Raw genomic sequence first — 26656 nt, 5'->3', positions numbered from 1 at the left:
GCTTGGATAGACCAGCTCACGTATTTGCAGTAGAATAAGTGAAAGATGATAAGCTGTGGTATTATGATATCAAGTGTTTCCTTCAGAGCCAGATTTACCCACCTGGGGCATCTGTGAAAGATAGGAAGACTTTGAGGAGATTGTCAGGCAGTTACTACCTCAATGGTGAAGTGCTTTATAAGAGAAATTTCGACATGGTTCTGCTCAGATGCGTGGATAGACACGAAGCAGACCTGTTGATGACTGAGGTCCATGAGGGTTCATTTGGTACTCATTCCAATGGACATGCCATGGCTAGAAAGATGTTGAGAGCAGGCTACTATTGGCTGACAATGGAGTCTGACTGCTGCAAATATGTGAAGAAATGCCATAAGTGTCAGATTTACGCGGATAAGATTCATATTCCTCCGACACTTCTAAATGTGATTTCATCACCATGGCCCTTCTCCATGTGGGGAATTGACATGATTGGCATGATAGAGCCAAAGGCGTCTAACGGACACAGATTTATTCTCGTAGCAATTGATTACTTCACCAAGTGGGTTGAAGCAGCATCCTATGCAAATGTGACCAGGCAGGTGGTAGTGAAGTTTATCAAGAATCAGCTCATATGTCGTTATGGTGTGCCAGATAAGATCATCACTGATAATGGATCTAACTTGAACAACAAGATGATGAAAGAGCTGTGTAGTGAGTTCAAGATAGCGCATCACAATTATTCTCCTTACAAACCAAAGATGAATGGGGTTGTTGAAGCTGCTAACAAGAATATCAAGAAGATTATCCAGAAGATGGTTGTTACGTACAAAGATTGGCATGAGATGTTGCCATTCGCTTTACATGGATATCGTACATCTGTCCGTACTTCAACAGGGGAAACCCCTTTCTCTCTTGTTTACGGCATGGAGGCTGTACTCCCAGTAGAGGTGGAGATTCCGTCAATGAGAGTCTTGATGGAAGCCAAGTTGACTGAGGCTGAATGGGTTCAGAGTCGTTATGACCAGCTGAATTTGATTGAAGAGAAGAGATTGACTGCCATGTGCCATGGTCAGTTATATCAGCAGAGAATGAAGAAAGCTTTTGATAAGAAGGTCAAGCCTCGTGTGTTCAGAGAAGGTGACCTCGTGCTCAAGAAAGTCTTGTCTTTCGTGCCCGATTCCAGGGGCAAGTGGACTCCAAACTATGAAGGTCCATATGTTGTTAAGAGAGCCTTTTCAGGCGGTGCTTTGATACTTACAACTATGGATGGGGAGGATTTCACTCGTCCTGTGAATTCAGATGCAATCAAGAAATACTTCGCCTAAAAATAAAAACAGAATAGCTCGCTAAGTTGAAAACCCGAAAGGGCAGCTTATGCAAAAATGAGCGTCTCGGTGGATTGAAAACCCGAAAGGGCGGTCCAGGCAAAAGTTAGAGACATGAAAAAATAAATATTTGTATCCCGCTAGATTGAGTATCTCATCCTGGGGCAATCTAGGCAAAAATTGGGGATTTGGCAAGTAACTGCATCCTGACAAGACTTTGTTCTACATCTGTCATCCGTCAGAGATTCTCGTTCATTCGTCATCAACCGAAGCTTCAAATACATCGAATTTAGAATTGGTGGAGAAATGGTCATTATGTTCAATGTAACCCTTTTTCCAATATATATCACCAATTTCAAACTTGTAAAGATCTATGGAGTCCTGCCATTTGCGGACTACCATTCCATCAAATAAATTTGAGCCTTTATCTAATTATTTGCACTCTTATTTGTTTCTATTTCAACAAATGTTTCACATGCTTTTAACTGAGAAAATATCATTGTTTTGAAAAAATGAATTTTTATCATTTGTATTTAAACAAAGTGAACATTCACAAAGACGAAAGGATACTTAAGAGATCTCCTGTGCTCTCCCAAGAGTGGTATGATCTCCAACAGGGTAAGACATTCGTTCATATTCCTGGCATAACTGTATCCTCTTCCCCCAGAACATTATTGTGGTTCATCCCACCGAGTGGAGTGCTTGTTGAGGTTATTTACCTCTCTTCCCATCAGCAAAGCAATTGTTTCTTTCCTCCTCAGCAAATGTGTTTTCTCTGGAAGACTCGATTTTTGGTGTTTGGTCCCCAGAATCCCTTTATCCATCGGATAGACTACCCAGTAGAGCTGCTCATGTGGTGGAAGTGGTCTCATTGTAACTCCTATCCCCGGCCGGGATGATTATTGATTCCTCCCCTGCTGAGATTTTGTTGTTTCCTGGTATCTCTGATCCCCGGCAGATGGGATACTCTCTGGTGATTCTGGCTTTCTTTTTTAAGATGTAGTACCGGGTGATGGATTCCTGGATCCTGTGTGTGTTAAAAATGTCTGTTTGTCAGCATTCATCATACATAAACCACGCATATACATGCATAATTATAACATTCAGATATTCATGTTGCATTCTTTGCCATATATCGTTGTTTGTTGTCTCCTGCTATTTGGTGATATATATCTCCCTAAGCAGATGTGTGTGTCTGATCTCTCCATATAGAGAGTCGGCCCCTTAAGCAGAAAGTGTTTATCTTTCCTTCCGCATTCCCCACTGAGTTATATCCTCGTGGACGACGTTTGTTTTCGCTTCCTCCCAACACATATATTGGGATGGGTTCCCCTGTGGAGTTATATCCTCACCAGGACAAGTCTTGATTCAGTTTGCCTTTTTGGTTTAATCTTAATTTGGCCCCTCGAGGCTGTTTCCTTTGTTTCCCCGCGGTATAAATGAATAATTACTCGATAATTAGTAATCATTCATATTATCCCCGGCGGAATCTGTGGTTTTCTATCCTGATACCGGTAGTTGTAAACCCTATTTTCTTTCCCTTTGCAGAGTTAACCTTGTGTTCATCATTATCGATGACGATTACTTTTCCGTGGTTTCCTACCCAGTATCCGGTAGGAGTAATCCCCTCCTTGAGGGTTATCTTCATCCAGTATTCGGTGTTGATATTCCCTCTTTTGCCTGGACAATTGCCCTGTTTTCGCAATTTATCCCCAGCAAGTCATCTCTCGTTTACCTTGTTGTTGGTGACGATTGTTTCTCTCCTGAATTGGTCATCATTATATACCTAGTTTCGGTATCTCGATGCCTTTTCTTTCCGGTCGATTTATCCTTTATTAACCCAGTAACCGGTTGTGGATAATCTTCCATGCGAGTATATTATCTATGTTCTGACGGTAATAGATAGTATATCTCACGCACTCTTTGGTCGAAGCCTTTTGTTCTTCCCCAGTTGAGTAAGATTTGTTTCCCCTTTGCGGAGTCGGATGTCCATCCTATAATCGAGTTTGCTTTTATCCCTCTTTCGGATGATGAGTGTCTTGGGAATATTCCCCAATTCACGCCTCGGTTGGTCACCTATTATATGCCCAGTAACCGGTATCCTTGGTGTTCCTCCCTCTCTGCTCCCTATTATGACTTTTGTCCCCTGTGGAGTCAGACTTCCCTGAGTTGAAATATACCGTTTAGGTCTTCCTCATATGATTCGGAGTTTTGATATCTCTCACCCTTATGCCGGTCTTAGATATTCATTTCTTCCCGAGCATGTTGTACCTCTGACCCTTATGTCGGTGTTCAGATCACATGTCTCATTGAGCTTGTTACCCAGTAACCGGTAACACCTCATCTCGCTGCTTCCCCAGGAGAGTCTTTTCAGGCATCCCCGGTGAAGTCCGTTGTGGATCCTTTTGCTGTATTGGCATATTCCCCAATACGAGCACCTTTGAGTCAGTTCGAGTCTTTCCATTGGTTTATTCCCTTTGGAATTCTGCTGCCCAACTTTGAGTCGTGCCCTGCTCACGCATTTCTTTCTTATCCCCGTAAGAGTCCCCAAGATTTTGTCCCATTGAATGTGGATTGTTGGTGTCTCCTGATTTTCTTTACTCCTTTGTGGACACATATCCCCACAGAGTGTTACTGTTTTGCATACATACATTTGCATCATGAGGTCTCTTAGGGACCAAAATTCGTCTCTTTGTTGTTATTTAAGCCCATTCTACCTCGTCGAGACGAAGATTTTAACCTTCACTTCTCCGACTAGAATGACCTTAAATAGGGGCATCTGTAAGACCCTAATTTTGTCCCTAAGATCCCTCATGGTATCATAATATTTCATTTGCATAGCCTCAAGGATCATTGAGCATCTTGGTTCCCTTTACCTTTGGGTGGGACTCCTTGTGAGTGGTTTGAGATCACCAAACATGCTTGAATTGTATATCATTGCTTTTCTCATTTTGTTTACTAACCAAAAGCACAAAAATATGTCACTAATACCTTTTATTTGTAGCTTGAGCAATCACAAGGTCAAAAGTCTCTAGGAGATCCTTGGTACAAAGACATGGTCAAGAAGAGATGAAAGCAAGCATGGTAATGGTTCCCAAAGCTCTCATCCATCAAATATGCCTCCCTAGCATCTCAATTCATCATTTTGATCAAAGCAAGTCAAAGGGTTTGAGGTCTTGTTCTTCAAGGAAACCCTAATCCATTTGTACACCATAATGCCTTGCTCATGAAGCAACCTCAGCCCATGGTCAAATACAATCAACGGAAGTTCTTTAACTCTTCATTTCATGCATATTTGAACTCATTTGAGTATCCTCAATCATCAATTCATCAAGGTATGAGTTGTGGACTTGAAAAGTTGATCAGTCAATTCATCTAACTATTTTGAAATGCACTGAGACCTAACTTTTGATGTGTTGGTCAAATGGAGATGGTTCCAAAATAAAACGTGTTCTTAAGGACAATATGAATGATTTTCATGTTCATCAAAATTTGATTTGAAGCTTGGAAAACCATCTGCCATTCCAATACATTATAGGTCATTTTGACTGAAACCCTAATTTTAGGTCAACTTACCAAGGACATAACTCATTCATTTTTTATGATTTTTAGGTGGGATCAAATGAATTGGAAAGCTTAAGATGTCTACTTCAAATGTTATGTTGAACAAAATTTCAAAATCTCAAAGGAAACACATGTGATAATGCAAGACATTATAGGTCCTTATGGGTCAAAGGCATTAAAAGTCAAAATAGTCCAACTTCAAGTGCCCATAACTCTTTCATCAAAAATCCAAATGATGCAAAATTTAAGTCCATCTTGATTGTCTTGAAAATATCTACAATTTTGATGTTGGAGGTGTTTCCATTTGAATCTTGCATCATCCAAACAGAGGGGCTTGAAAGTTGACCAATTTTAGAAACCTTGCCTTGACATGTTTTGCACATCACACTTTAAACTCAAATTTCCTAAATTTCCACATTCCAAATGGATTTTTTACCAACATAACAATTGTTCCTTACATCAAGACCTTTCCAACCATTACTCACATGGCTACATTTGGATTTGTCAAATATCATTTTCGAAGAGGAGAACCTTAAGTGCATTATTTGGGAAACTTGATTCAACTACCATGCATGAGTTGATTACATCAAAATTGCACGTCCATTTCATTCATTCTTGATCTCAGCTTGCCAATCCATGTGGAATTGGGCCCTCCATGCACCTGTACAGGCCCATGCATGGAGGCCCCCTTCATTCATGCAAGTTTGAAATCACACTTTCAGCATGGCATTGGCTATAAATACATGGCATGAGAGCTTCCATTAGACGCCTAATTTCAACCTGAAATGCTGCAGAATTCATTCCCTAACCATCACTAAAGAAGCAAGTTTCTTTTCTCTTAAAATTTTCAGATCTAGTATTCAGCTTCATCTGGTTGTATTCTCAGATCTAGTGCTTCTAGACCTTCACCATACACTTCATTGAACTTCTGTTTTGATAAAGCAAGCAAGGTTCCAAGCTCAAATCACCAGAACTCAAGCTTACCTTCCAACTGGTATTTTCTTCGATTCTCCTAATCATTTGACCTTTTGGCTATGATTTTGTGTTGGCTGAAGTCCTCTCAATAGAGGCATCATGTTTATGCTTTTAATTTTTGCAATTCATTGAGTTCATGATGAACACCAGATTTTTCAACTTCTGATTTCTCAAATCATAGAGATCTAGAATGAAAATGGATGGTATAGGGGTGATGTACATCATCCCAGCTTTCTATTGATATATAGATCGCACGTTTTGGTTGCCTTTTGAGTTTCTGCATTTTGGCCGGAATCTGGAAGCTCACCGGAGAAGACGGTGGCTCTGGTGGCTTCATCATCTCCAGTTTAAATATGGACCGTGTGATGATGTTTCCAGATTCGATCTGTGAGAAAATTCTTTACTTTGAATAGCTTTTGAATGATAGCAAATTGTGTGATCATCATACAAATGATGGCTGTGCATTATCATACATGACACATGAGTGTTTTTAGTGTGTTTTATCTCATTCTATTGTTGCATGTCTGTACATAAAGATCTACATTGATACATCTCTTAAAATAACTCATAAAATCCATTTTGTGTCAGTATGCATCAACACATAAGCCTATGCATCGATCCATACAGCATGTTGCAATTTACCAAAAAAAATTGTTCAGTATGCATCGATGCACACGAGTCATGTATCGACACATGAGCAGGCAAAATGCTCTATGGATCGATCCATACGAGCCTTGCATCGATCCATGATCAGTTGAAACACCCTATGTATCAATGCATGCGTATTATGCATCGATGCATGTTAGTGGAAATGTCATATGCATCAATACATACGAATTATGCATCGATACATGCTTAATTCATTTCACCAAAAACTCATATATCTTACAGTATGCATCGATGCATACCCTCATGTGTCAATGCATAAGTTTGTTTTATGTTCTAACAGTCTGTTTTTCAGCATATATAAGAGATGTTGTGACAGCAGTGAGGTGAACGAATTCTTAGAGGGAAAAACAATTGAACACAAGATCAAAGCAGTGTGTAGAGGCAATTGTTTCTTGAGCAGATAGAAACCTGAAAGAGACTTCATCTTATTCATCTTCTCAATCACTTTTCTTCAAGAACATCAACACATAATCATTCTTGTTCTTTGAATTAAAGGATCAACGAGATAACGTTCAGTGGTACGATCAAGGATCTAGCTGAGGGTATTCAGTGGAACGATCGAGGATCTAGCTGAGTTGAAGATTGAAGGGGGTTTCAAGGAAAAACCTATTGGTTTGTCCTTCAAGAACTGGAGTGTTCTTGCGGGTTTGTTAGTCACGTTTGCAGAACAGATTCAGCCGCAGCGTTGCGTTTGGAGATCGGGGGATTTCGCAAGCACGTGGAACCGGTGAATTGTTTGCAATTTCGTGCAGGAAATTCTTGATCGTGCTTTGATCAAGTGGAGGTTTCATACAAGAAGAAGTTCTTGGAATTTAGAATTCTGTCTTTGTATCATAACCTTGTATCAACGAATTCGGCAATAATTGATAATCAAAGTTCTCAATTTCATTTGAAATTGAGAGGGAGACGTACCCACACGCGAGGACGACGTGTGGTGATTGTACCTTTTGCAAGACAGCAGTGGCAAGAAAACTTCTTTAACTAAACTCCACTGTTGTTCATTATTGATTACATACACACCAACTGTTCGACAAAATTGTTAGCTAGGTTTTATTCATTGGAAATAGACTTTGATGATAAGTGCATTCAATTAGCTAAAATTCTGGTGTTAATAGTTTCTGTCATTCTTATTCAAATCCAGCATTAAACTCGCGTGTTCGGCTTTCTAGTAGCGGTTCAGAATAGACGGAAGTCGATTCGGGACTGAAATCTTCCGCCAACTTTGAAAACTCTGATAAAACTTTAAATCCGTTTAATTTTAAAGAGGTGATCTATTCACCCCCCCCCCCCTCTCGATCACTAGCCACACCGTCTAACAAGTGGTATCAGAGCGCCGGTTCGCTGGTGCTCTGTGGCTACCTGTAACAGTATGGATTCTGAACCAAAGGGGGCGTATAATAGAGCGCCTATTTTCAACGGTGAAAATTATGGCTACTGGAAAGACTGCATGCGAGTTCATATAAATTCTGTGGATAGGCTAGTATGGGCTGCCATTGAAAATGGTCCTTTTCAAATCACTATGACAAATGCGGCTGGCGCCATAGTTCCTAAACCAGAAGATGATTGGAATGAGAAAGATGAGAAAAAGTGCTCGTGTGATTGGAGAGCTCGAAACATGCTAATTTCAGCACTTGGTGTTGATGAGTATTATCGGGTATCCCATTGCACGACAGCTAAAGAAATGTGGGATGCTTTAGAAGTTGCCCATGAGGGTACTACTGAAGTAAAACAGTCCCGCATTAACACACTCAATCAAGAGTTTGAGCTCTTTCGCATGAAACAAGGAGAATCTATCTCCGACATGCAAAAGAGATTCACTCATCTCACTAACCGATTGAATGCGCTTGGAAAACCTATTTCCAATGAAATTGCTACTAATAAAATTCTCAGGTGTCTTAGCAGGGAATGGCAACCTAAAGTAACAGCAATTAAGGAAGCCAACAATCTAACGAGACTTACGATTACAACTTTGTTTGGAAAGCTGGAAGAACATCAGCAAGCATTGGAAAGTCTTGAAAAATATGAGAACAAAAGTAAGAAGGAAAAGGAGAAGAAAAGAGACAAAGAGGGAGAGAAGAAGCCAATAGCTCTTGTGGCCTCTAGCTCTAAGTCCTCACGAAAAGAGCAAAGTGAAAATGATTCTAGTAGTGACAAAGATTCGGATGATGAGGAAATGGGACTGTTTGTAAGGAGATATAATAGATTCATTCGAAAGAATGGAGTCAAGCATTCCGACAAAAATCTCATGAAGTTTCAAAGACAATCTACAGATTCGAAACAAGAAGAGAACAAGAAGAGTAGAGGAAGAGGATCTTGTTTTAATTGTGGTAAATCTGGACATTATAAAACGGACTGCCCTATGAAGTATAAGGATCAAAGAAAAGCTTCACCAAAAGGGTACAGCAAACAAAGAAGAGCGTACATTGCATGGGAAAGTGATAGTGATTCATCAAGCACACAAAGCTCAAGTGATGGTGATGAAGCCGCAAATCTGTGCCTTATGGCTCACACAAAAAATCTGTCCTACCACAAGAAGAAAAACAATGACAAAAAGGTAAAACAAGCCTATTACAATAATTTCTCTTCTATGTCTTTTTCCGAACTAAAAATAGCTTTTGAAAAACTGCATAATGAAGCTGTAGATGCTTTTAAAAGACTATCTTCCGACAAACATATTTTTTCATTTTTGGAAGGTAAAGTATACAAAGCTCAAAATGATTTAAAAGCGTTGAAAGATAGTATTGCAGAAAATTCAAAAGATATTGACATTGATGGATGTAGTAGAGTTAGGTATTGTGACGCTTGTCATATTTGGCAAAAAGAGGTAAACACTCTTAAGGTCAAATTAGAAAAAGCGTTGCAACCTAAGGTCACTTATGTCGTTGACTCTAGGTTGTTTAAGAAGTCGTTAAATCCACCTTATGCAAAATACTCTTTCATTCCAAAGGATTTAATGAACAAGAATAAACAACCACATCATCATGGTTTATGTCATTATTGTTGTCATGCTGGCCATACCATTGAGAAATGCAAGTTTAGGAGATTTCTTGTTCCTAAAGGTATTTATCAATGGAAGCCAAAAGGCAACCATGTTAGCACTTACCCGCTTGGACCCAATGAAAATTGGGTACCAACTTCTCTCTTTTGATATTGTAGGATGAGTGCCTTGCTTCCGCAGATAGAAGGTGGTTTCTTGACAGCGGCTGCTCAAGGCACATGACCGGTGACATATCGCTTTTTATAGACTTCAAGGCAAAGAAGAAGGGATATGTTACTTATGGAGACAATAACAAAGGAGCTATACTCGGCAAAGGTAGTGTAGGTAATCCCTCCACCACTACTATTTCTAATGCCCATCTAGTAGAGGGACTTAAACACAATTTGTTAAGCATAAGTCAATTATGTGACATGGGCTATAAAGTTTCTTTTACAAAAACTTGCTGCATAATTGAACATGCTGAACAGGACGTTGTGTTTAAGGGTGTAAGAGTAAACAACATCTATATGCTTGACCTTTTTGATGTATCTTTAACAAGTACTAAATGTCTAGTTACCTTGAATGATGATTCTTGGCTTTGGCATAGACGTTTAGCACATGTTAATTTCGATTTGCTTAATAAGGTTGTATCTAAGGATCTAGTAGTCGGTCTTCCAAAAATAAAATTTTCAAAAGACCACCTATGTGACGCTTGCCAAATGGGAAAGCAAACGAGAGTCTCTTTTAAATCAAAAAATATAATTTCAACTTCACGACCTCTTGAGCTTCTCCATATGGATCTCTTTGGACCTTCCAGGACAAAGAGCTTAGGTGGAAATTACTATGGTTTTGTAATTGTTGACGACTATTCTAGATTTACTTGGACTATATTCCTTCATAGCAAAGATGAAACTTTTTCTGATTTTAAGAATTTTGCAAATCTGTCCCAAAACAAAATGAACTCCAAAATAGTTACAATCCGTAGAGATCATGGTGGTGAATTTCAAAATTATCACTTTGATAAGTATTGTGACAAGTATGGTATTGAGCATAACTTTTCAGCTCCTCGAACTCCACAACAAAATGGCGTTGTGGAGCGTAAAAATCGTGTTTTGGAGGAGTTGGCAAGAACAATGCTAAATGAGGGTGGATTACCAAAATACTTTTGGGCTGATGCTGTTAGCACAGCTTGTTATGTTTTAAACAGGATCTTAATTCGTCCAATTTTAAATAAAACCCCTTATGAGCTTTTAAAAGGAAGAAAGCCAAACTTGTCACATCTTCACGTGTTAGGTTGTAAATGTTTTGTTTTGAATAACGGTAAGGAAAACATTGGGAAGTTTGATGCAAAAGCGGATGAAGGCATCTTTCTTGGTTACTCACTGTCAAGCAAAGCATATAGAGTGTATAATAAGCGTTTACTTACTGTTGAAGAATCTGTCCATGTTTCTTTTGATGAGTCTTATTCGAAAAATGTCGGAAAAGGTATTTCTTTTGATGACGCAGGTGTATCTACAGAAGACATACTCAAGGAAGCTGTTGAGGAAACTGATCAGTCCAAAACAGCTGCCCATGAGAAGGAGGAAGATACTAGTCATGAAGAAAATGGGGAAGAAAAGACAGCTGAAGTGAATGATCTTCCAACAGCTTGGAAATCCTCAAAAGACCATCCCATTGACAACATCTTGGGAGACATTTCAAAGGGAGTAATGACCCGTTCTAAGATAAGTAACTTTTGTTCTCACTTCGCCTTTGTTTCACAAGTAGAACCTAAAAATGCCAAAGAGGCCTTGATTGATGAATTTTGGCTAATGGCCATGCAAGAAGAGCTTAATCAATTTAAAAGAAATGACGTTTGGGAACTTGTCCCTCGTCCGCGAGATCATCATATCATAGGTACTAAGTGGGTTTTTAGAAATAAGCTTGATGAAAACGGAGTGATTACTAGGAACAAGGCACGCTTAGTAGCACAAGGGTATAACCAAGAAGAGGGCATAGACTATGAGGAAATTTATGCTCCAGTTGCTCGCCTTGAAGCTATACGTCTATTGCTTGCCTATGCGTGTTCTAATGATTTTAAGCTTTACCAAATGGACGTAAAGAGTGCTTTTCTTAATGGTGTCATAAATGAAGAGGTATATGTTTCACAACCTCCTGGTTTTGAGAATGCTGAAAATCCAGATCATGTTTACAAATTAAAACGAGCTTTGTATGGTCTTAAACAAGCCCCTCGGGTTTGGTATGAAAGGCTTAGCAAATTCCTAATTGATCATGGATATTCAAGAGGTAAAGTGGATAATACTCTCTTTATTAAACACAAAGGGAAACACATTCTTTTAGTTCAAGTTTATGTAGACGATATAATTTTTGGTTCAACTAACATACACTTGGTCGAAGAATTTTCTAAGGTTATGCAGGGTGAATTTGAGATGAGTCTAATGGGGGAGCTGAACTACTTCCTAGGACTGCAAATAAAGCAACTTGATGAGGGTACAGCAGTATGTCAAACAAAATACTGTAGAGAACTACTCAAGCGCTTTGGAATGAATGACTCAAAATCAATTGACACCCCAATGCCTACCAACGGAAATCTAGATAAGGATGAGCATGGTAAGTGTGTAGATGTCAAAAAGTTCAGAGGTATGATTGGATCTCTCTTGTATATTTCTGCTTCTAGACCTGACATCATGTTTAGTGTTTGTATGTGTGCACGCTATCAATCAAATCCTAAGGAATCACACCTAAAAGCTATGAAGCGCATATTTAGATATCTTCACGGAACACCTAAATATGGGCTTTGGTATTCCAAAGGAAGTGATTGTAGTTTAGTAGGGTACTCCGATTCTGATTTTGCTGGCTGCAAATCAGATAGGAAAAGCACTAGTGGCACATGTCACCTATTTTCAAATTCCTTGGTAAGTTGGCATAGCAAAAAGCAGGTCTCTGTGGCTTTGTCAACTGCAGAGGCTGAATACGTTGCAGCTGGTAGTTGTTGCGCTCAGATCTTATGGCTAAAGCAGCAACTACAAGACTTTAACATTCAACTCAAACGTATTCCTATAAAATGTGACAACACCAGTGCCATAAACCTTACTAAAAACCCTGTTTTACACTCACGCACTAAACACATAGAGATTAGACATCACTTTCTTCGCGACCATGTTGAAAAAGAAGACGTTGTATTTGAGCACGTTGACTCCAAAAATCAGCTTGCTGATATATTCACTAAACCTTTGGCAACGGAACCTTTCTTCAACATTCGTCGTGAATTAGGGATCTTAGATCTTTCTCATTTGATGTCTTAAGCATGTTGGTTCTTGATTATATTATGCCTCACCTTGGTTGATAAGATTCGTTTTAGATGTCATTTATCCATCACAAGATTACGCCAACAGAGGTAATATCACTCCTTTCTACAATTCTCTTACTACTAAGTGGTTGTGTATGTTAGAACAAATGCTCTTACTCTCGTTGATATAAATTTGGTTGCATATATTGTTTGCCTATATTGTTTGCACATTAAAAATCTGACTTATGAATCTTTCTTGGGCATAACCATCATGACATAGTGCATAATGCATATCCATACTGCTTCAAAATTCATTAAAATCTGGTTTGGCATCAGTATGCATCGATACAAATATGTATGCATCGATCCATATACTCTGGATTTCAATTCTTTTAAACAACTGATTCAGGATGCATCGATGCATCCATCGCATGTATCGATACACAAACCTATTATAAACAAAAATGAATGATAGGCATCGATCCATGGCCATTTGCATCGACACATACTGATGCTACTTGAATTAAATGCATTTTTTTCTCTCTCATGCATCGACACATCAGCCACCCTTATCACTTCCTATCTCAAAACTTCATATCATCAATGCTCATAAACCCCAAACCCAGCGGTTAACCCTAATCTTCCTCATCATCACTCACTCTAAAACCCTAAATCTCTCATCACCATGCCTCCACGCACTATTCCAGCCAGAGCAAAGGGAAAAGGAAAAGGAAAGGAAACAGCCGGTACTTCTCAGAAACCACCAGATGTTCCTCCAAATGCCTTAGACTTGCTTCATCCTGCAATTGCTGCTGAATTTGAGGAATCCTTCAAGACAAGGTTAGTTATGAAACCCCATGTCTTTGATAAAACTGATGCTATTCACCTGCATCTAAATGATGTGGTTGAACTCCTACATGCACAAAGACTTGGGTCATTTCTGTCTACAAAGGATGATTACCATGAGGATTTCATCCGGGCCTTTTATGCTGGCTTACAAACTGGTAGAGGCTATATGTTCCGGTGTTCTATCGGTGTCAGAACATATACCTTTGAAGCCTATGATTGGGAAACGGTGTTTCAAATCCGCCTCCGTCGCTGAATTTCAAGTCCTGGCATGACCTGCATTTTGATACTGAATTTGACATGAAGGACTTTACTCCATCTATCCTAAAGATAGACAGACCGCTGAGTGAGGATGAACACGTCACGTCTGGTATGATTAAGCAAACTCCGCGTATTCTTCACTGGATTATCACACACATTCTGCGTCCAACAAACAGTGGACATTCTCGGTTGGATAGGGGAAGCATACATCTTCTCTACATTCTGCAAAATAAGGTTCTCTTAAATTGGGCAAACTACTTTGTAAAACGTCTATTTTTCGTGCGAGACAGCTCCAAGAATGTGGCTCTAGGTTATGCTTCTCAAATAATGAAAATTCTTAAGTTTTGGAAAGTTGCAATACCTATTGTTCCTCTCCTATCTCCATCTGCTGCTCAAGAGTTTGACTCTTCCACTCTATCGCATATGGGATATCGGTGGGACAAGGACCGTAAATGTTTCTACTTCTTTGAAAGAAAATCCAAAACCAGAATCTACAACTTTGACGTGCCTTCGGAACGAATCCATGTTCCTGAAGATCAGCCTGATGAAGAAATGCAGGATGCGCCTGAAACAGATGTGCCTCCAGCTGAGGCCAATCCCGGTTGGGGTGATTGGGTGCCACGAAGGTGGTCTCCAACCAACTATGTGCCTGAACCTACGGCTCCTCCGTTCTCCGGTGGCACTTCAACCTCAACACCTTCTGCGGATATCACTCATATGCTTCAACAAATGGAACTTGCCAACAAAGAGCGTCATGAAGAGGCACGGTATTGGCATGTACAACAAAATGAGTGGCATCAGGAGCATCGTGACTGGCATGATGAGCATACACGGATGTATCAGAATCAACACTCTTGGCACCAAGACTTGGTTAAGTGGCACCAAGTTTTCTACAATGAAATGTCTGGCTTTATGGACGACTGCCGCGAAAATCCTGGTATTATGGACAGATTTAGAAGCATTGAAGTTCAGGACCGATTTAGGCAATACTCCTTCATGGGCCAAAATCCAGACACAATGCCTCCTCCGCCTCCGCCAAGCTACAGAGATCCTGCCAGAGATGATGAGGAGTCCTGTGGTGGCCACAATCCCAATTAACCCACCATCATTTCATCTCACTGCATTTCATCTCATATTGCTCAAGTTTTATTTTGTTGCACAATATATGGTTTAGCTTATGTAATTCTTAAACTCGTTCGAATACTTAAATGCTTTTCACTTTCTGTTTATCTCTCTTGTTATTGCCCTTATTCGTCACTCTTTGTGAATGATTCTTTAATTTGAAGCTTCCTTCTTTGTGATTGATAGCTTTTTATCAATTTTATGCCATGTCCTGCTACAACATGCTACCTTGATAAACCTGGTTCTTCCTCTTTTTGATGTTGACAAAGGGGGAGAAAATGCAGATATGCACAAACTCAGGGGGGGTATCACACATCTGGTTCTTCCTCAGATTTGCATCATGAGGTCTCTTAGGGACCAAAATTCGTCTCTTTGTTGTTATTTAAGCCCATTCTACCTCGTCGAGACGAAGATTTTAACATTTTCTTCTCCGACTAGAATGACCTTAAATAGGGGCATCTGTAAGACCCTAATTTTGTCCCTAAGATCCCTCATGGTATCATAATATTTCATTTGCATAGCCTCAAGGATCATTGAGCATCTTGGTTCCCTTTACCTTTGGGTGGGACTCCTTGTGAGTGGTTTGAGATCACCAAACATGCTTGAATTGTATATCATTGCTTTTCTCATTTTGTTTACTAACCAAAAGCACAAAAATATGTCACTAACATCTTTTATTTGTAGCTTGAGCAATCACAAGGTCAAAAGCCTCTAGGAGATCCTTGGTACAAAGACATGGTCAAGAAGAGATGAAAGCAAGCATGGTAATGGTTCCCAAAGCTCTCATCCATCAAATATGCCTCCCTAGCATCTCAATTCATCATTTTAATCAAAGCAAGTCAAAGGGTTTGAGGTCTTGTTCTTCAAGGAAACCCTAATCCATTTGTACACCATAATGCCTTGCTCATGAAGCAACCTCAGCCCATGGTCAAATACAATCAAGGGAAGTTCTTTAACTCTTCATTTCATGCATATTTGAACTCATTTGAGTATCCTCAATCATCAATTCATCAAGGTATGAGTTGTGGACTTGAAAAGTTGATCAGTCAATTCATCTAACTATTTTGAAATGCACTGAGACCTAACTTTTGATGTGTTGGTCAAATGGAGATGGTTCCAAAATAAAACGTGTTCTTAAGGACAATATGAATGATTTTCATGTTCATCAAAATTTGATTTGAAGCTTGGAAAACCATCTGCCATTCCAATACATTATAGGTCATTTTGACTGAAACCCTAATTTTAGGTCAACTTACCAAGGACATAACTCATTCATTTTTTATGATTTTGAGGTGGGATCAAATGAATTGGAAAGCTTAAGATGTCTACTTCAAATGTTATGTTGAACAAAATTTCAAAATCTCAAAGGAAACACATGTGATAATGCAAGACATTATAGGTCCTTATGGGTCAAAGGCATTAAAAGTCAAAATAGTCCAACTTCAAGTGCCCATAACTCTTTCATCAAAAATCCAAATGATGCAAAATTTAAGTCCATCTTGATTGTCTTGAAAATATCTACAATTTTGATGTTGGAGGTGTTTCCATTTGAATCTTGCATCATCCAAACAGAGGGGCTTGAAAGTTGACCAATTTTAGAAACCTTGCCTTGACATGTTTTGCACATCACACTTTAAACTCAAATTTCCTAAATTTCCACATTCCAAATGGATTTTTTACCAACATAACAATTGTTCCTTACATCAAGACCTTTTCAACCATTACTCACATGGCTACATTTGGATTTGTCAAATATCATTTTCGAAGAGGAGAACCTTAAGTGCATTATTTGGGAAACTTGATTCAACTACCATGCATGAGTTGATTACATCAAAATTGCACGTCCATTTCATTCATTCTTGATCTCAGCTTGCCAATCCATGTGGAATTGGGCCCTCCATGCACCTGTACAGGCCCATGCATGGAGGCCCCCTTCATTCATGCAAGTTTGAAATCACACTTTCAGCATGGCATTGGCTATAAATACATGGCATGAGAGCTTCCATTAGACGCCTAATTTCAACCTGAAATGCTGCAGAATTCATTCCCTAACCATCACTAAAGAAGCAAGTTTCTTTTCTCTTAAAATTTTTAGATCTAGTATTCAGCTTCATCTGGTTGTATTCTCAGATCTAGTGCTTCTAGACCTTCACCATACACTTCATTGAACTTCTGTTTTGATAAAGCAAGCAAGGTTCCAAGCTCAAATCACCAGAACTCAAGCTTACCTTCCAACTGGTATTTTCTTCGATTCTCCTAATCATTTGACCTTTTGGCTATGATTTTGTGTTGGCTGAAGTCCTCTCAATAGAGGCATCATGTTTATGCTTTTAATTTTTGCAATTCATTGAGTTCATGATGAACACCAGATTTTTCAACTTCTGATTTCTCAAATCATAGAGATCTAGAATGAAAATGGATGGTATAGGGATGATGTACATCATCCCAGCTTTCTATTGATATATAGATCGCACGTTTTGGTTGCCTTTTGAGTTTCTGCATTTTGGCCGGAATCTGGAAGCTCACCGGAGAAGACGGTGGCTCCGGTGGCTTCATCATCTCCAGTTTAAATATGGATTGTGTGATGATGTTTCCAGATTCGATCTGTGAGAAAATTCTTTACTTTGAATAGCTTTTAAATGATAGCAAATTGTGTGATCATCATACAAATGATGGCTGTGCATTACCATACATGACACATGAGTGTTTTTAGTGTGTTTTATCCCATTCTATTGTTGCATGTTTGTACATAAAGATCTACATTGATACATCTCTTAAAATAACTCATAAAATCCATTTTGTGTCAGTATGCATCAACACATAAGCCTATGCATCGATCCATACAGCATGTTGCAATTTACAAAAAAAAATTGTTCAGTATGCATCGATGCACACGAGTCATGTATCGACACATGAGCAGGCAAAATGCTCTATGGATCGATCCATACGAGCCTTGCATCGATCCATGATCAGTTGAAACACCCTATGTATCAATGCATGCGTATTATGCATCGATGCATGTTAGTGGAAATGTCATATGCATCAATACATACGAATTATGCATCGATACATGCTTAATTCATTTCACCAAAAACTCATATATCTTACAGTATGCATCGATGCATACCCTCATGTGTCAATGCATAAGTTTGTTTTATGTTCTAACAGTCTGTTTTTCAGCATATATAAGAGATGTTGTGACAGCAGTGAGGTGAACGAATTCTTAGAGGGAAAAACAATTGAACACAAGATCAAAGCAGTGTGTAGAGGCAATTGTTTCTTGAGCAGATAGAAACCTGAAAGAGACTTCATCTTCTTCATCTTCTCAATCACTTTTCTTCAAGAACATCAACACATAATCATTCTTGTTCTTTGAATTAAAGGATCAACGAGATAACGTTCAGTGGTACGATCAAGGATCTAGCTGAGGGTATTCAGTGGAACGATCGAGGATCTAGCTGAGTTGAAGATTGAAGGGGGTTTTGAGGAAAAACCTATTGGTTTGTCCTTCAAGAACTGGAGTGTTCTTGCGGGTTTGTTAGTCACGTTTGCAGAACAGATTCAGCCGCAGCGTTGCGTTTGGAGATCGGGGGATTTCGCAAGCAGGTCGTGGAACCGGTGAATTGTTTGCAATTTCGTGCAGGAAATTCTTGATCGTGCTCTGATCAAGTGGAGGTTTCATACAAGAAGAAGTTCTTGGAATTTAGAATTCTGTCTTTGTATCATAACCTTGTATCAACGAATTCGGCAATAATTGATAATCAAAGTTCTCAATTTCATTTGAAATTGAGAGGGAGACGTACCCACACGCGAGGACGACGTGGGGAACTTCCTTACCAAATCTCTGCGTATTGTATTCTTCCCTTACTCCTTTTTACGTTTCCAACAGTTTTGCAAATTCAGTTAGTGTGTGGTGATTGTACCTTTTGCAAGACAGTAGTGGCAAGAAAACTTCTTTAACTAAACTCCACTGTTGTTCATTATTGATTACATACACACCAACTGTTCGACAAAATTGTTAGCTAGGTTTTATTCATTGGAAATAGACTTTGATGATAAGTGCATTCAATTAGCTAAAATTCTGGTGTTAATAGTTTCTGTCATTCTTATTCAAATCCAGCATTAAACTCGCGTGTCCGGCTTTCTAGTAGCGGTTCAGAATAGACGGAAGTCGATTCGGGACTGAAATCTTCCGCCAACTTTGAAAACTCTGATAAAACTTTAAATCCGTTTAATTTTAAAGAGGTGATCTATTCACCCCCCCCCCCTCTCGATCACTAGCCACACCGTCTAACACGATCCCGGGCGTCCATTGTTATGACTTTTAATTCTTTCTCATGTGCACGCATTGACTTGGATCCATGGTAGGCGCGCGCTTCGTGGCCTCTTGATTTGCCAGCTCAATTAATGAGCTTAGATCAGACGGTCCACGCTTTTTACAATTTCTATTTTCTGTTTTATTTTCCAATTATTTTCAAAAATTAATATCTCCTTCATTTTTTATCTAAAAAATATGGGACCAATTGCATCATTTCCCAAATAAATTCTAGTTTCTATTTCTGATTTTTAATATTTTTATTTTGTCATTTGATATTTTTTGTGAATTTTCTCTTTTCTGGTTATTTTTAATTCATTTTAAATAGTTTTTAATATTCAAAAAATACAAAAATATTTTCCTAACCTATTTGAATGATGATGGATCTATGAAAAATATTCTCATCAGTTTTTGAATTGATTTGAGATTTATTTGAGATTTTAGTTCAATTAGGTTGTTTTTATTCATTTTTAATTGATTAAAAATAGTTCTTGACTTTTAAAAATGCTGAAATTTTTTGTCAAACTTTGTTTGACCTTGTTGAACTTAGGATAAATTACTTGGACCTTTCAAGGTTGATTTGAAGTGATTTTGAAGTTTGACCTTTCCATTTATTTTAATTCAAGTTTATTTCTTATATTAAAAAATGCCAAAAATATTTTATTCTTTTCTTGATTTCCAATCTTCATCTCACTTCTGTTTTTGATTGTTTGACTTTGACTTTCAATGTTATTGGTCAACATATGAGGATTGGTACATGATTGTTCCATTTAATGCATTTATATTTCTTTTACCATTTTGTCATTTCCATTTCTCTTATTCATCTCTTTCTTCTTCTTCTTTTCTTTTGATCAATGAGTTGAAGATTGATAAGTTAGCATTGATTAGAGGGATTTAACCTTCTTTGATTCAAATCTAATTCATCTTGATCAATTGATCAAGTGAATGGCTTTGCATTAAGGATAGGTTGTCTTTTAAATCATACAAAAGGCTTAAACCAATACAAGATCATTTCTCATTTTCTTTTTGGCATGGCAAGTTGTTGGGACTTGGTTCACTAATCAAGACTCCTAACTTGTGTTTGTTGCCTACATTATTATTGACCGGCCTCAGATAGTTGTGACTTCTACATAAGTCCAATTACGATTGCTTAACATAACGCTAAATTTGCCTTATGGCACACTAACTACTAACACTAACTATTGACAATTAACATTTACTTTATGCACTTTACTTTTATTGCAATTTACTATTCTTGCACATATTATTCATTTGCTTTTCTCTTTGCTCACTTGAGTACATGTTTATGATAATGCCATTTGCCTTTTGCTCACTTGAGCACATAATTGTGTATATACTATTATACTTGTGTTTTGTTTTGATTGTTGTGAACCAAATGCAAAGAAATGGACTTAGTTTCTAGGACTTTCCCTATACAAAAATGGAGAATTGGACTTAGATTCTAGGACTTTCCTCATGCAAAATTGGAGTAAAAGGATCTTAATGTGGAAGATGGATTAGAAGGACCAAATCTCTAAAGTCACTCTTGTCCATTCTTGTTTTACTCCATGAAACTTTTGATGTGTGTGCTTTTGTGCTAGGAGTTTCCATTTGAGCTTAATTGGAGGACCATTACCATGAGCATCCAAAGTGAGAAATACAAAAGCCATTGGAGGATTCTTGGAAGCATGACCTTGTGTTTGATTGCTTGAAATATTTGCTTTGTGGTTGCTTTATTCCAAAGGATGGGAGCTACTTGAATCATCAATATGATCTCAAGAGAGGAACTCCTTGTGTGGTTTTGTTCTCTTTCCCCTCACCTCTTGTATGTTTAAGATTTAGCCCTTCTTCTTCATCTCTCCACTCTAACCCAAGCCAAAACTTTTGTGCAAACATTTAACATTTGTTTTCAACATTAGAAACCTAAGCCTTAGGCTTTTGATTTTCAAACTTTCTTTTCATAACACTTATTTTGAATTGAACCTGTAAATCAAGTTTGACTATTTTTGTATATACTTCTAATTGGTAAATATAACCCATTCAAATGTCTTTTGTGGTTCCAATGGCCACCTTCTTAATCAAAATCTTTCATAACCTTTAGTTATTAGCTTTGAGTTATCTTGGTGGTAGATGTAATACTCACCTATATCCTTAGTAATGGACAATGAGTCTTCCATGCTTATTATAGGGTTAACCCCTCACTAGCATGTTGAAGTTATCCTCACATGGTGGATTTGTGGTTTGGTTGAGTTTTCTCCCTTGGATAACAAAAGACCTTAAGGCTTTTGGATCCCTCAATTCACCAATTCATTTTGAAATTTTTACCCCGAACTACGAGGTTTTGATCCTAATCTTTTTATAAGATGGTACGTAGGCAATGGGTTTATCCATCCAAACACAAAATGTAAATAACTTGTACATTCTTTTCTCATCTCTTCAATCATGTTTGCACAAACAAAAATTTCCACAAAACAAACAACCTTCACAACAAGTATGAAAAGGGCTCCCTAGGAGTACCTAGGATGTTTTGGGTGCCTAACACCTTCCCATTGCATAACCAACCCCCTTACCCAGATCTCTGTTTCTTTTATTAGTTTTTGTTAAAACTATTAGGTTTTTGTTCGCTTTCTAACCATTCCTTTGGATAAATAGAAGTGCGGTGGCGACTCGACTTGTATGATTTACCTTGGATTTAGTCAATATCTCTAATGGTAACGAATACCCCGCTACACAGATGAAGAGGGCGGGAATAGAAACACAAATTGATCATGTGAGGAATTTCATTTGATCAATACCATCCATTCATTTTGGGAGATGAAAATTTACATTTCATCAATCCCCTAAATCCAATGGTTTTGATTAAATAAAAGTCAAATCAAACATGACTAAGGCCCAAACAAAAAGTCAAACATCACAAGACCATAAAAATGGCTCAACATAATTTTCAAGCATTTATTCAATTAAAAATCAATTTAAAAGTGAATTAAAATGCATTTTAATGTGGTCAAAACCTCAAATCCCTTTAAAACACCAAATAAATGGCCAAGGGATTTATTCTAGGTCAAACAAGGTCAGAGGACCTTGGACAAAAAAATTCATGATTTTTTAAAAGTCAGAAGCATTTTTAAACAATTAAAAATATGCACAAAAACATTTAATTCATGAAAAATATCAAAATTAATCCAAAAATAATAATTTTAATTCAAAATATAGAAGAGAAAAATATTTAAAGATTTTTGGTGAAATTCCCATATTTTTTAGATTAAAAATGAAATTATTATGAATTAAACAAAATAAAAGGATTAAATGAAAATTCAGAAAGTAAAAAGAAATTAGAAAAAACGAGGGGCATCAGATCTCCCTCATTAATTGATGTGGTAGATTTGATGGCCAAGCACGCGCTTCCATCAAACACCTCAGTCAACGTGTGTACACACGTGGTATTCAAAAGTGAGGGCCAGGATTAGAACATGAGATCATATCAAATGGTTTGGAGAGTGCCAACGCACTACCGGAGCTAGGGCTCTGGCCATCTTCTTCGGTGGACCTCACCGGACTGGTCTACCACAAACCATCACCAAAATAAAAAGTAAGGACGTCATTTTAAAGGGAAAATGCTCAGGAGCTCGAATTTGACCTCCACTTCATTCAATTTCAAGTATATTGAAAGATACATGGATTTGAATTTTGAGGTGCATGATCTGAGTTGCTTCGATTTGACCTCAAAGCAACTCAATCTTGTTTCCTAAATTAGTAGGACTTCCGCCAACAATAATCAATCAAAATAATTAAGAAATAAGGGAGAATCGAAGAAGAGAAGTTTGAGAAAAATCACCTTCGGGTAGCTTCAATTCAGCTTGATCTTACTTCCAATTTGCCTTGGCTCGACTCTAGAAGCTTGCAGAAAGTGAAATGGATCAATGAAAGGCTTGGATTCTTGGAGTTTCAATCTCAAAACAGAAGGAGAATTGAAACTTGATTTCAAGTGAAATCTTCAAGTTTATCCTTTAATGAAGGTTAGGGAGGCAATGGTTTAAAGCTTGGGCAAGAGGGATCCCTATTCTGGTCACAATGGACATGTATTTATAGGGTTATGCATTGCTTTTCACACACTTGAAAATTTTGCCAAATTTAGCAACATTGGTGCATGGATGCATGGGCATTGATTTGGGTCTAATCCATGATGTAATATCACTCCAATTCATGCACAATGGATCCTGAAACAATAACATGTAAGCATGCAAAAAGAAATGGTCACTTGAATTCAAACTTACCAAAACAAACACAACAAAGGAACCATGCACATGTCCTTCAATTCTTATCCAAATGAAGTGATCTTGAACTTTTTGGAAAGGTGACATCAAGGGGAACAACTTTGATGTTGAACACATTTACATTTAAAGTTGTGATCATGATGAATTTTGAGGTGGAAGTTTAGAAAATCAAACATAATTGAAATTTTTCTAAGTACCAAGTCAAATATTCACTTCTTCCACCTTGAATAACTTTTGCTATGAGCTTCAAATGTAAAAGGTTCCTTCATCAAAGTTGTATCCCTTTTAATCCTTTTCAATTTGGTAACAAATTTGACCTCATTTTGATTTTTCATGAAGGAGTTATGCATTTTAGAAGTTGAGGAAAATTGCTTGTTCAATAGTAATGGCCCAAAATGACATATAACCTTTCCTCTTGGAACATGCCCGTGCAGCTTGAGTTTTAAGTTTCTCAAATAATAAAATTTGGAGAGGAATTATTTAAATTGATAATGAAACTTATATGGACTTCATCTCATGAAAATTGAGCAAGTTATGATCCTTGGAAGTTAACCTCCTAACTAGGGCACAAACAAAATGACATATAATTTTTCACCATAAAAAATGACTTTCCAAGAAAAACTATATCTTGATGCTAACATGAAAGTTGTTTGTAATTGCATAAGGAGTAACGTTTCTCTTGGAATCATTCTCATATGAAAAGAATTGTAGGAGATAGGGTCTAGTGAACCCTAGTTTTGACTAGTTGACTTCTTTTGGTCAACTTCTTTGAACCAACTTGTAAACTTGAAGTCCTCTTGATATTTGGGACTCGTGGAGGATCATATATGCATAATATGATGTAGATTGAAGTATCCATTGATATTTTGACCAATTGGTGAAGAAACTTACTAAGGAAGTCACACAAGATACCCAGATGAATTAGGGCTTCCAAGGCAAACAAGCTTCAAGCTCTTGATGAAATCTTGATCAAAATGATAAATGAAGAACATGGGGATCCATATATGATGTTTAGAACCATTATGAACCTTTCCTTAATTGATCTCTTTCATTGAGGGTCTCAAACCCTAGGTATGAGCTTGATGAGGCATAAATGGACACACATACACACACTACCTACAAAAGAAGCAAAGCTACACATAGACATATTTTTGGTATTTTAGTTAGAAAACAAAAGAAAATAAATTATAATACAATCAAATGTGCTTGGTGACCTCTCCAAATACAAACCCAAATGAATGAGAGGTAAGGAGGATGCCAAGGTGTAATCCCAAAACCAATGCAAATGATGAGATATCTTGAGGGATCTTAGGGTCAAAATTGGGGTCTTACAGATAGATGGTCCTCAAATGATTGTTCTTTTAACATTTAGCATCTAACCTTTACATTACGCAATGATAACTTCTAACTCCTAACATTTAAATTTGTGCAATTTAAATTGTCATTTAAAGTTCTTGCAATTTAGTTCTTGTCCATTAGCATTCATGCACCATATCTTCGTATAATTTTGATCTTTAATTCCTTTACTTTATCATCTAATCTAAAACGAACAAAAACATGATAAAAATGGAAAATACTAAAAGAGACCTAATGTGAGGACTATTGGACTATGAATTTGATGTTCAACCTTAGCATTGGACATGGAGTATTATGGACCATATGGACCTTACTTGAAGACTTAGAGGACTTGTTAGTACCCTTTCATTTGGACTTTGGACTTTTGTGATTGACCTATGTAACTTGGAGTTTCTGAGGACTTATAATCTTTTATTGCAAGAACGGTTTTCACTCATGGTATACCTTGGGAGACATGTTGATTCCATTATCCACTTGTTAGCTTAGGACATAATGCACATACAAGGCTTTCTCTTGGGCTATCTTACAACGAGACCCTTTATTTCTCGCATTAATCCCTTGTATTTTCATGTATCCCCTTCCCACTTTGGTTTACTTTTTACTCGCTTTCCTTTGTATGTTGTTGACTGTTAGCCAACCTTAGAAGTTAGAATCGTCACCATTTCATAAACAATAAACAAACCCTCAATCCAACGTCAAGAGGTCTTTTCTAAAATCAAATTCAAAACAAAATAAATTATGATTAGGATTGTATGCCAAGATCCTTAAGTGGTGAAGAATGGATGAGAATGGAGCTTTCCTACCCTCATTCTGAATATTTTGGACACAAGACGCTTGGCTTGGTAGTTTGAAATATTCACCTTTACCCATAGTCTTTAGTGCAATCCGAAGTAAAAAACAATCTCTTTTTAAAACCTAAAAACAACATCAAATCATCAAACCTTTTGTTTTGAGCCTTAGGGCATCACTCCAAAAATCCTTTTTCAAGGTATAAAATTAACAAAACAAACAAACATTTTTTACCACAAACTACGAGGATCTGATTTCTCACTTCAATAAGTGAGCATACGTAGGCACGAGGACCCAAATCCTTAACGAGCACACTAATAAAAAAATCATTTCCACTTCGTAAAAACTTTAGCAAGTAACCATTAATATAATTACACCCATTCAAGTGATAGACAACCTAGATGGTTCCTATCGAGTATGATAGATGTGGGGGGTGTTAATACCTTCCTCTTGCATAACCAACTTCCGAACCTATTCATGGTTGCAATGACCATTCTTTTGGGGTTTTCTCGATATTTTCCCTTTCCTATGGAATAAATAAAATCCAATGGCGACTCTGCATTTTTCATGTAGCGACACACTTAACATAATACGAGTAGTTCTCACTTTGAACCATTCGCCTCACGAATCATCGAGAAACATGTATAATAATTCACACAATTATATATATAATACACAACATATATTCACACATTTAACCTACATTTATGTAGAAATCATCTCGCAATTCACTACCATGAGGTGGCTCTATGTGTTACCTCTTTAAGGCTTCGAATGACACTTCATTTGGACTCTCGAAACCAAAGTTATAGCCAAAATCGTCGGGAAATAAAACATGTTCAGTTTCAAAAAAAAAATTACTCAGCATCAATCAGTTGACATGGGATGTCAATCGATTGACATTAACCCTTTTTG

This window comes from Lathyrus oleraceus, chromosome 5, assembly GCF_024323335.1.
Source record: "Lathyrus oleraceus cultivar Zhongwan6 chromosome 5, CAAS_Psat_ZW6_1.0, whole genome shotgun sequence".
NCBI lineage: Eukaryota > Viridiplantae > Streptophyta > Magnoliopsida > Fabales > Fabaceae > Lathyrus > Lathyrus oleraceus.
The sequence above is the reverse complement of the archived record's forward strand: the minus strand, read 5'-3'. Positions refer to the sequence as shown.